Consider the following 13,378-nt stretch of genomic DNA (forward strand, 5'->3'; position numbering starts at 1 on the left):
GAAAATGTCAAATGGTGTAACCACAAAAGACTGAATGCTCCTGAAAATGTCAAATGGTGTAACCACAAAAGACTGAATGCTCCTGAAAATGTCAAATGGTGTAACCACAAAAGACTGAATGCTCCTGAAAATGTCAAATGGTGTAACCACAAAAGACTGAATGCTCCTGAAAATGTCAAATGGTGTAACCACAAAAGACTTGAATGCTCCTGAAAATGTCAAATGGTGTAACCACAAAAGACTTGAATGCTCCTGAAAATGTCAAATGGTGTAACCACAAAAGACTGAATGCTCCTGAAAATGTCAAATGGTGTAACCACAAAAGACTGAATGCTCCTGAAAATGTCAAATGGTGTAACCACAAAAGAATGATAGATATTAAATATGTTATCCACCTACAGTGTATTTAAGTGGACTTATACTAATAATGACTTCATTCTATCTTCCTTCCTTCCTTCCTTCCTTCCTTCCTTACCTTCTTCCTTCCTTCCTTCCTTACCTTCTTCCTTCCTTCCTTCCCTCCATCTTTTCTTCCTTCCTTCCTTCTTTTCTTCCCTCTCCTCCTCCATTCCTTCCTCCCTTCCTTCTTTCCTCTCTTTCTTCCTTCCTTCCCCCCTTCTTCTCTTTATTCCTCTCTCCCTTCCTTCCTCCCTTCCTTCCTTCCTTCCTCTCTTACTTCATTTAAATGTAAATGTTTCCTGGTCTCCATGGTTACCCAGATTAAATGTAATATTTAGAACAATAGTATTCCATTAGCTTTATTTAATATAAAGTTATAATGTAAGATCATGCCAAACTAGTTGATATGGTGTTAGGTAGGAAGGAAGGAAGGAAGGAAGGATGTAAGATCATGCCAAACTAGTTGATATGGTGTTAGGTAGGAAGGAAGGAAGGAAGGAAGGAAGGATGTAAGATCATGCCAAACTAGTTGATATGGTGTTTTATTGACTATTTACTGTTTTTATGGTTACACCACTTAGACATTTTTACCATAATCCTCTAATATATTCTCTGTAAATGAATTAAAAGCAGAAATTTGATGCTGGGTCCACAAAAAAAAGGATGTGTGAAGTTATTCATACGTTTATTTTCACATTTTAACCCTTTAAATTTAAACTAAACCACATGGACACAGTAATAAACCCTCATTGACCCGTCTCATCCTGTCAGACTGTTGATCTTCTGTCTTATTTGAAACATATTTTTTCTTCTCTCTGACAGGACGTCTATCACTCGCATCGCCCCAAAGAGAAACTCCGCCTGGACAGCAACAACAACGAGAACTCCGTCCCCAAAGACTTCGACACCATCGACAGTAACAGCAACCTGGGAGCTCGATCCCAACGCCAGCGAGCGCCCGTCGCAAACGCCGCCAAACGCAAACTGGACAAGTCACAAGTGCAAAGCATGCTGGGAAAATCTGCTAACGAAGTCCTCAAGCACCCTCCGGTCCAAGCCAGAGGGGCGGGGCACAATCACAACCGCACCCACGTCCGTAAACCGCACCCGCAGCTGCCGACCGCCCCGGCGCCGGCTCAGGGGTCCAATCAGGATCCGCCGTTCTCCCCGTCGAAGAAGGCCGCCACGCCGCCGCCGCCGCCGCTGCTGCTGCTGCCCGGGTCCGAGCCGAGGAAGGAGCAGCCTCAGTGTGAGATCAGCGGGAAGGAAGCCATCTCGGCTCTGTCCAGAGCCAAAACCCGAGAGTGCCGGCAGCAGATCGTGAACGTCTACTGCAAACACAAAGAGCGAGCGCTGATGCCTGAAAAAGTGCCGCGATACTGTCGGGTGGAAGGTCAGATCAGCACACACGACTCACACAGAGAGAGAACTAATCAATCAATCAATCAATCAAAGTTTATTTATACAGCTGCTTTCATTCTGGTTGATGTAGTTCAAAGTGCTTCACAGTTGATTGATGAGCTGATAATAAGATAAGCAAGGCAAGGCAAGGCAGTTTTATTTATGTAGCACATTTCATACCCAATGGCAATTCAATGTGCTTTACATAAAACAGAAAAACATGTAATTTGAGAAACATTAAAACATACAATTAACCCCCCCCCCCCCCCCATAATAAAAACAAAGTACAGAAAAATAGAAAGACATAAATAAAATGATTGCAGCATAAAATAATAAATTAGCTTTAAAATCATTAAAAGGACATAGAGTGCAAATGAAATAAATTAGCTTTAAAATCAATCATAAAATCAAGATAAGAGACAACATGAAGAAAAGGAAGAAAGGGAAGACAAAGACCCATGCACACGAGAGAAAAATCTAAAATAAAATCTAAAAGAGAAGAGAGAATAACAGAAAAAGACAAAAATAAAACCAATAAAGTCAATTAGAAGATGAAATACATATATAATGATAGTAATTCTTCTTCCACTGGTAGCGTTTCGGCTGAATTCATAAAAAGAAAAGGGCTGATCCAACATGATATCTTATATTTCCATGTTACACTCGCCTGTATTTATGTGAGTGTTCCCGAGTACGAGCGCACAGTTATTATACATAATTAGTTTAAATGTATTAACCTATGATTTAAGGACTTTCCCGTGAACACAGCAAGAGATTGAGCCAGAAAACAAATGAAAGGGGTTGAAAGACAGAAAGCGAAGAAATGGGACCAACAGGCGGCTTCGGCAGCTTTGAAGTGGTCTGATTCCCCCCCCCCCCCCCCCCCCCCCCCTTCTTTCCCTTCCAAATTTATCCTTTTTGAGAAACATTTTTAACCTGGCACGTGCCGGAGCCTTGACGAGGCATCCCGATCACTGCCAGCTCTGTTTTTAAAGGGAGCGAAAGCATGAATGGACTCAGTGAGGCAGCTCGCCACGAGGATGATACTCCGCCAGGGTAATTACACCCTAATTAAACAAAGCAGTTTGTAGATTATTTTTGGAACGGCTGACTAATGATTTTACCCATAGTCGTGCTCTCAGAACCACCCCGGGCCGTTTTTTGAGGTTTAATTTATATGATTACAGGCTGCTTTGATGACACACCAGTCATTATATCCACAGACTGGAGCAGAAACAGATGATTTGGTTCTTGTCGGGTTTGACTGACGTGCGCTCCGGCTTCACATGAGGGCTGTGAGAAGTAAACTTGGGTGTTTCTGAACCGGTGCGGGCATATACGTGCACAACGTCACTCCTCCTCCCTGTCTCCTCCTCGACTGAGCCTCCAGATTACAGTCATTTCTCCTCAAACTCCCAATCCCCCAGCATGCCCCGCGGCCGGCCCCGCGACGGTCACTAATTAGAGCGAGCGAGCGAGGCCTCAGCCGGCGCCATCTTTAGAGTGAGCGTGATGATGGAGAGACTTTAGGCTGTCCAGAGGGTTTGTGTGTATATATATATATATAAGAGGATGAATTTAGCTCAGCAGACCACAGGGGAATATTTCCTGGAAAGACAGAAATGAAGATGAAGGAGCGAGGAGTCGAGAGGTGACGGTTCATGTTTTCACCTGATGAACATGTTTTCATATTCTTCTCCCAAATCTCGTAAAGTTTATTTTGGTGAGGTTTGTTTGTACGAGTCCAAAAAACTCTTAACGTCAGTCACCAGTCGGCATCATCGACGCCCGGAAATGTCCCTGTTTCATATCTGGTGACATGTTTGTTTCACAGACCTGTATAATAATAATCAACTTATCGCACATTAGGATAATTATCAACTTATCGTAAATTAACATAATTACAGACTTATCGTACATTAACATAATTATCGACTTATCGTACATCAGCATAATTATCGACTTATGGTATATTAATGTTATCGACTTATTGTACATTAGCATAATTATCGACTTGTCGTACATTGTTATTATCGACTTATCGTACGTTAACATACTTATCGACATATTGTACATTAGCATAATTATCGACTTATCGTATATTAGCATACTTATCGACTTATTGTACATTAGCATAATTATCGACTTATCGTACGTTAACATAATTATCGACTTATAGTACATTAGCATAATTATCGATTTATTGTAAATTAGCATAATTATCGACTTATCGTATATTAGCATACTTATCGACTTATTGTACATTAGCATAATTATCGACTTATTGTACATTAACATAATTATCGACTTATCGTACATTGTTATTATCGACTTATCGTACATTAACATAATTATCGACTTATTGTACATTAGCATAATTATCGACTTATCGTAAATTAACATAATTATCGACTTATCGTACATTAACATAATTATCAACATATCGTACAATGTTATTATCGACATCATCACCTCTGTATATCGACTTATCGTACAATAACCTAATTATCGATTTATCGTACAATAACATAATTTTCGACTTATCGTACAGTAACGTAATTATTAACATCATCACGTCTATATATCGACTTATCGTACAATAACATAATTTTCAACTTCTCGTACAGTAACGTAATTAGCGATTTATCATACAATGTTGAATTATTGACTTGTCACACAATAACATCATTATCGAAATGATCACGTCTATATATATATATCGACTTATCGTACAATAACCTAAAATAATGATTGATTTATCGTACAATAATGTTATTATCGACATCATCACCTCTGTATATCGACTTATCGTACAGTAACGTAATTAGCGATTTATCATACAATGTTGAATTATTGACTTGTCACACAATAACATCATTATCGAAATGATCACGTCTATATATATATATCGACTTATCGTACAATAATGTTATTATCGACATCACATCTATATATATATCGACTTATCGTACAATAACGTAATTATCTACATCATCACGTCTATATATGGACTTATCGTATGACACATGGACGTGACTTTGATGATTTGCTAAGAGACTATTCATGTCACATTGGCTAAGTGAGTAGCGTCGTCCATTCCTCACTGTGTTCGTCCTGAGTGGAGACGAAGAAGAATTAAAGGCGAATAACTCCCCAAACATTATGGCAGTCTGTTTTTATTTCTAAGACAATATATCGTCCAATAGAAGTAGCTACCAAGACGTGCCTATGAGTTTCATTCACAAAAAAGTTCCCAAAAAAGAGTGAAAAGAATAATTTAAAACCAGCAGACACATTTATCGGAGTCAGCAGTCGAATTAGAGCAGCAGGAATAATTAGAAAACATGAATCCATCAGAGCAGCTGCACTGTGACGGAAATAAAGAGGAAACGCTTTGACGTTGAAGTCAGACGCTAAAAAAAAACATCTTTAAACACGCTGTCAATATGAGAGGCATCATGTGACCATCAGAGATATTAAGAGTATGAGAGGAGAGGATATTACAGCCTATATTAGGTGACGTTACGAGAGAAGAAGAAGAAGAGAGAAACATTGAAGCTGCTATTTAAAGCCACTGACAAATGTGAGCATGTTGAACAGTAATTCTTTTATTTGTTCTCTTTTTTTCAATCATGCTTACGAAAACATAATCCTCTGCACAACAGTTTTAATATCCAAACTAGAAACTGGTGGGTCACATTTCAACCAACTCCTTGTGCCAATATGAAGATTTAGAAGCAATAGATGTCCTTCTTTTGCATACCCAGATAGCATGCGAATGTGGGCCACTTGAGGCAATGATCCGGCACTGTAGGCATTCTTCTGGCCCGGACAAAACAGACGTGAACCTAAACTGGCCCATGTAGTAAATGCTACATTTGGGCCAAATATCACAAAAGGAATATGGCCCATCTTCGGCCGAAATATGGCAAGTATGGCAATGACTAATCCGGATGTGAGCCTAAAGAGGCCCACATATAAGGAAACATACTTGGCCCACCTTTGTTGAAACATATTTGGGCCAGTCTTGGCCGAACTGGTTTATTTGGTGTGTTTTTGGTTGACATCTGGCATTGTGATGGCTTGGTTATGGCCCACTTTTGGCATACATGAGCGGACCGCCCAAGTGCCATCATTCCATGCTGTATGTGGGCCGGATGAACATGTCAGGTGTGGGCCAGATATGGGCCAAAAGAATTTTGCTATCTGGGTAATGTCACTAATTTCATAAATGACCAGAAAGCATGTGAGTGATTGGCATTCATCTGACCGCCCATGCTGGAGTTTTCTGTTGTTTGATTTTGGTAAAGTGTTTCTTGTGCTTTCATGACTCGTACATCAGCTCTGAACTCGTGACTTTTATTCACACCTCAGAGAGAATTCTTGATAAATGCCGCAAATTCTCTGAAATCACTCATACGTGCCCTTTTAGGAGCAAATCTGTTGGTTCGAGCCCTCTTTTGCATGAGGATAAAAATTGATTATTAGCTTTGAAATATAAACCGTGTCTGGTAAGAAATTCAAAGTTCAACCTCTCGTCTGAAGGTTTCATGTTAGAGAGACTGTGCATTCATGTTGCTGTCTGGTGCTACGTTACATTTACATTAGGATAATTAAAGAGAGTCTTAAAAACAAAAACTTGATGCATGACATCTTGGCTGCAGTTTATTAAAAAAAGGCATGTGTGACTGTGCAGATTAAAAGTGTTGTGTTGGCAGCATCGTGTTAGGAAGATGTTTCTCTGCAGCTGGATCTGAGATGTTTGTGAGGGTAGAGAGTGAAATTAATGCAGCAAAATACCTTTTTTCTCCAGCAAAACAATGATCCAGAGCTACACAGATATGGCCGAGTCAGAGTCTAATAACTAAGTTTGAGCAGTTTTTTACAAAGAATGAGTGAAAAAAAATCACATTTATAAGATTCACAAAGCTGATGAGAGACCTCGAAGCTGCTGCCAGAGCTGTTTGATATAAATAATGACTTGTAGGTGAATACTTATGCAAATTCTTTATTTTATATTTGTAATATATTGAGATCACTCTGCAGAGATCTATTTATAGATTTCTGTATCTTTTTTGCTTCTTAATGTCAAAAAAATACATTAAACATTAAAAGGGACTAAGAAGAGCATAAAACAATATTGAAACATTAATGGAATATCAGATGGAATATAAAAATGGTAATAATAGTGAAATAGTACATAGTAAAAGTAGCTAAAAACATAGAATAAATAGAATATATAAATTCAAGTATGAATTTAAATGTGTGCAGATGACAAAAGTCTAATTGAATCTCCTTTTATTCAATGTTAAAAAAAAACCCTTCCTGTATCACTTCAAGACTTATACATGACTTCACAGCTCATTGTCAATATCTGGTTGTTCTGGGTCTCATCAGCTGACACCTCTGTCTCCTCTGTGCAGGTAAGGTTAACGTGAACGTACCTTGGGACGAGGAGCGTTCGGATTCTGCTGCACGTACACCGGTCCGGATCGCCTTCGTCCTGGTTGTCCACGGCCGAGCATCGCGTCAGTTCCAGCGTCTCTTCAAAGCCATCTACCACACCTCCCACTACTACTACATCCACGTAGACCAGGTCAGACCACCAACGCTCACAGCTCACCTGTGTTTTAATTATAAACACACTGACTGACTGTTAAACATCAGAAAGACGTCTGATTTTACATGGTTATATCCAAAATCACTCCCTTATTCACTCACTCACTACTTTCTATATAATAAACACTAAATAGTTCACTCAGTAGGGGGCAGCAAAACAAGATTTCTGACACTAACTAATCATCATCACCATCAGTATAGAGCCACATCGTCAGCATAGCATCACATCGTCAGCATAGCATCGCATCGTCCACATAGCGTCACATCGTCAGCATAGCATCACATCGTCAGCATAGCATCACGTCGTCAGCATAGCGTCACATCGTCAGCATAGCGTCACATTGTCAGCATAGCGTCACATCATCAGCATTGCGTCACATCGTCAGCATAGCGTCACATCGTCACCTTAGCATCACATCGTCAGCATAGCGTCACATCGTCAGCATAGTCCACATAGAGTCCCATGAGGGTAGTTTTCAAATCTTTAAAAATGTGGGGCATTACGTTTTGGGGTGATTTGCTACTTTTTTCTTTCCATTACGGAATATTTTATGGCTCTAATGTTATATAGTAGAGATATTTGCACACTCAGCATTCTGACACTCAAATGAAATGGCGAAGGGTAAATGTGTCCCATTTCATTTTCATCATTATATTTGTCTCCATTTTTTATGCGCTATGTTTTAGACACTTGTGGCTAGGCCAGCATGTTGGGCATTGATAAAGAGTTAATATCAAAATATTACTTAGTGTAGATTTAACAAGTGCTCAGAAAATAAATGTAATATAATCATCCTGCTTGTTTATTCATCTATTATACCGTTTAAAGTTACAGGGACAGTGCACAGTAATAGACCTTTCGTTAAATGTGCTGGTTTAGCCATCTTGGCCAATTTTCAACTGCAGTCTTTAAGCAAGTATAATGAGCGCTATAAAATACATAAAATGGAAACAGCAATACTTCATGTAGTAGAGCACTAGAACAAAGCACACTTCAGGTTATTTAAATAGGTTACAGGTGTATATTTGATAAGCTTGTCCCAGGTCAGTAAATGTGTTTCTTTCCGCTTCCAGAGGTCCAATTACCTCCACAGAGAGGTGCTGCTGCTGGCCAGCCAGTACCCAAACGTCCGAGTGACTTCCTGGCGGATGTCCACCATTTGGGGCGGGGCCAGCCTGCTGACCATGTACCTACGCAGCATGGAAGACCTTCTCAAAATGTCCGACTGGTCCTGGGACTTCTTCATCAACCTCAGTGCTGCCGACTACCCAATCAGGTGAGAGACCGGGTCAGAGTGAAGGAGTCGCCTGTTAGTGGTGAGGTTGGAAATGGTATTAAATAAAGATAGGAAGCTGCATTTAAATTGAGCAAATATTTCAGGTGTTTTGTTCGATTTTCTTTCTTATCTTTCTTTAATAACGTAACTATTGTGACAGGCCTACAGATATGAATCACTCTGTATTTATTTGTGCATTTAGTTTTTACAAGTTACGTAATTCGACATTCGTTATCTTTGTAACAGACACAGCTAAAAGGTTTTATGTTGGAGACTCCATTTTCCTGTTTTATGTCCCTGTGGAAGAATGTAGGAGATTCATCAATAATGTCAAGTGCCTGCCAAACCCAGCATTGATCAGTTGAAGCACTGTGTCAGCTAATGGCCACTAACCAAGTGTCCCAGCAGCCCGGCGGACCTTGTTTGCTTTGGTTTTAAGGTCTTATGGATCCGGTTACACAACTGCATTGAGTCTGAATGGATTCGGGAGTCTTTAGCTGTGAAGCAGAGCCCTTTAACGGCTGCCTTGTTGTTTGGGGATTTGAGAGAATCTGTATCATTGAGGAAAGAGCTCGGGCGTGATCGGCGGAGATATTGACTGATTATTATGATTCACTCGCTTTGGCTGCAGCAGTAAAGAAAAGAGGTTACGTGATGTTTCGGTCCTTTAAACAGGATGAATTCCAGCATGTTGCCTGATATTAGACTTCAGCAGCCAGATATGAAGGATTTGTGTTAAGAAACATCTTAATTAACAGAGCTCAAAGAAGCTGTAGGACCATGTAATCAGCACGGTGTTGTATGCACACATGTAGGGCTGCAACTAACAAGTATTTTCATTATTGAGTAATTTCTAGATTATTTTCTCAGTTATTGGATTGGTCTATAAAATGTCCCACAATGGTGAAAAATGTTCATTACTGTTTCCAAAAGCTCAAGGAGCATCAGTAACCATCTAAAGTTGAATCAACTCCACAGTTTAAAGGACAGATTCGCAGTTTTTCAAGTGTGTCTTAAACCAGCTGTCAGGTTTTCCTCACTGTTATCATTCCTCCTGTTCATACTGACTATTAAAAGACCTCCTTCAAATGTGCTTTCCCTGTTTCTCTGTGGTGGAAGTATAGTAACAAAAAGACTTTGCTACTAAAAACACTGTAACGTTGAAACATAGAAGATGAAGATTTGACTCATTTAGACGCTGAAGCTTCATATTAGCTTTCCCCCCTCATCTCTGTATTCTTGTGATTACTCTTCATAAAGATAAAAAACACATCCACACTGATCCTCTGCTGTCCTTTCATCAAAGTGACCGTCTGAACACGCTTCCAGCTAAAATCCATAGCAGAGCCACAGAGTTAACACAACGCCGTCAATATGTGACGTCATTGAGCCACAACACGGCGAGAGTCAATGGGAGTGTGTGTGTGTGTGTGTGTGTGTGTGTGTGTGTGTGTGTGTGTGTGTGTGTGTGTGTGTGTGTGTTAATACTGACTGTCAACAGAAGGTCACACAAACTTTTAAATGTCATAAACACAATATCAGCTGATGTATAATCCAGTATCTGACAGGAAATGGACGATCTGTCACACATTGATTCTTTGTTTTCAGATATCCGCAAACTTTTTGTCTCGTGAGCTTTTAAAAACCGAAGCGATCTCCTCTTTATGACCGAGTGTCACCGCTTGCATGTCTGTGATCCGCAAGATCGAACAAAAAGTGATCTCATTGTTGTTTAATTAGGTTTAGACCAGGGGTGTCAAACATGCGGCCCGTGGGCCAGAACCGGCCCGCCGAGGAGTCCGATCCGGCCCACTTTCCTTCCTGTCTTCTTTTCCTTCCATCTTTCCATCTTTCCATCCACCCTTTCTTCCTTCCATCTGTCCTTTCTTTCGTTCCTTCCTGTCTTCTTTTCCTTCCATCTGTCCTTTCTCTCTTTCATCTTTCCTTACTGTCTTCTCTCCTCTTCCTTCCATCTTTCCTTCCTTCCTCCGATCCTCCCTTTCTTCTATCCATCTGTCTTTCACTCCTTCCTTACTTCCATCTGTCATTCCTCCCTTCCTTCCTTCAATCTTTCCTTCATTCCTTCCTTCCTTTCTTTCATCTTTCCTTACTGTCTTCTCTCCTTTCCTTCCATCCTTGCATCTTTCCTCCTTCCTCCCTTCCTTCGATCCTCCCTTTCTTCCTTCCATCTTTTCATCCTGTCTTCTCTTCCTTCCTTCCTTCCTTCCTTCCTTCCTACCTTCCTTCCTTCCTTCCTTCCTACCTTCCTTCCTTCCTTCCTTCCCTCTTTTTAATGATCCGGCCCACATAAGATCAAATTGGGTTGTATGTGGCCCTTGAATGAAGATGAGTTTGACACCTCAGGTTTCGAGGTTATCTGCCCAATATTTTACAATGCACGCACGCATAACATCTTACATGATGCATCTAATTTCTAAGAATTAAGTGATTAATGCTGTTAAGGGTCAGATTTACCCTCATTGTTCATTCTTCAAAAAACATCTGGACTCAATGATTTGTTTGGTGTGAAATCTTGAATGTCTCCTGGAAAAAAAACTGCAATCTTTTAATATTCAAAATGTATAAATGTGGGGAAAAGTAATAAGAAATTGGTTGAAATAGAAACGAAAAGAAAACTTGAGCTGGGAGAAAGTGTTGCTGCTAGGAAACAAGGTACAAAGTGCAATTTAAATAAAGTGAATTTAACACATGGACGCATGCAGACGGTGAAGATGCAGGAAGATGGAAAGCGATATACACACAAACATTCAAATGAAATGCAAATAATAGGTTAAACTGAAACTGAAACTCCATTATATAATACTTCAGCCAACCTATTATTCTTTATGATCAATTATAATTTTTATAATCCCCCGACCACACGTCTGCTCTGAGTCATTCAACCAGTCTCTTACATGTCGGAGTATTTAACCCTTAAACAGACAACGTGCACCAGGAGATACAGACTCTTTACCCTTCCTGTTGTCCTCCCGGGTCCTTCCTCTGTCCTTCCTTCCTTCCTTCATCTGTCCTTCCTTAGATCTAAGTTCAGCTGTTAGGATAAATGTTCCCTCCTTCTGTCCTTTCTTCCTTCCTTCATCTGTCCTTCCTTTCTTTCTTCCTTCCTTCTCCCTCCCTCCCTCCCTCCCTCCTTTCCTTCCTTCTCCCTTCCTCCCTCCTTTCCTTCCTTCTTCCTCCCTCCCTCCTTTCCTTCCTTCTTCCTCCCTCCTTCCTTTCCTTCCTACCTTCCTTCCTCCCTCCTTCCTTTCCTTCCTCCTTCCTTAAAACGGCAGCAGAGCAAAGCAGCCAGACTTTAATATGCATCAGCTCCTCAAACATGCCCACAAACGTGCTCCTGTAACGCCTGCGGTTCGTCTCAACGACTGTAATCAAATGTAATCAGAGCGATGTGTCTGTCTGCCACGCTGTCTACTCGTCTACTCGTCAGGATGACACCCAACTCCAGCCCGTGTGCTCGCCGTATGAACGCGCCGCCTCCGCTCCAGGCCACACACTGCAGCCGAGCTGGAAGAGGAGGCTAAATAAACGGGTCCAGCTGTGGAGTCGGAGTCGGACTCTAAGTCCCCTAAATGGAAGATTGTTTTGCAGTGTTTAAAAAAAAAAAGAGAGACACACACACTGCATCCTGCTTAGATCTGTATCCATTAACCCTTAAACAGACAACGTGCACCAGGAGATACACACTCTTTAACCTTCCTGTTGTCCTCCCGGGTCCTTCCTCTGTCCTTCCTTCCTTCCTTCCTTCCTTCCTTCCTTCCTTCCTTCCTTCCTTCTTCCTTCCTTCCATCTGTCCGTCCTTCATCTGTCCGTCCTTCCTTCTCTTCCTTCCTTCCTCAGATCTAAGTTCAGCTGTTAGGGTAAATGTTTCCTCCTTCTGTCCTTTCTTCCTCTTCCTTCCTTCCTCTGTCCTTCCTTTCTTCTTCCTTCCTTCCTCCTCCCTCCTCCTTCCTTCCTTCCTTCTTCTTTCTCCCTCCCTCCCTCCCTTCCTTCCTTCCTTCCTTCTTCCTTCCTCCTCCCTCCTCCCTTCCTTCCTTCCTCCTCCTCCCTCCCTCCCTTGTCCTCCCTTCCTTCCTCCCTTCCTCCTCCCTCCCTCTCTCTTTCTTTCTTTCTTTCTTTCTTTCTTTCTTTCTTTCTTCTTACTTTCTTACTTTCTTACTTCTCCTTTCTTTCTTTCTTTCTTTCTTTCTTTCTTTCTTTCCCTCCCTCCCTCCCTTTTGGTGCAAATGACATAACTAGTAAGGCCTGTTTAAGGGAATGTTATGGCACGAGTCCATTTTATATTTTTCTCCTCCTGTAGCCAAAAGGATGACCGCACGTTACACGACAGCGAGTATCTCTAAAGAGCTTGAAAGCACAAAATGTGTCACAGGGAAGGGAGGAAGGGAGGAAAGGAGGAAGGGAAGGAGGGAGGAAGAAGGAAGGAAAGGAGGGAGGAGGGAAGAAGGAAGGAAAGGAGGGAGGAAGAAGGAGGGAGGAAGGAAGGAGGGAGGAAGGAAAGGAGGGAGGAAGGAAGGAAGGAAGGTAGGAAGGAAAGGAAGGAAGGTAGGAAGGAAGGAAGGGAGGAAAGAAGGAAGGAAAGGAGGGAGGAAGGGAAGGAGGGAGGAAGAAGGAAGGAAGGGAGGGAAGAAGGAAGGAAGGAGAGAGGGAGGAAGGAAGGGAGG

At 41.3% G+C, this 13,378-nt stretch overlaps 1 pseudogene; it reads left to right on the forward strand.

Annotated features, from left to right (window-relative positions):
* The window catches only part of LOC128379347 (xylosyltransferase 1-like), a 37,502-nt pseudogene that overhangs the window by 15,367 nt on the left and 8,757 nt on the right, over positions 1–13,378 (forward strand).

This window comes from Scomber japonicus, chromosome 18, assembly GCF_027409825.1.
Source record: "Scomber japonicus isolate fScoJap1 chromosome 18, fScoJap1.pri, whole genome shotgun sequence".
Classification (NCBI taxonomy): Eukaryota; Metazoa; Chordata; class Actinopteri; order Scombriformes; family Scombridae; genus Scomber; species Scomber japonicus.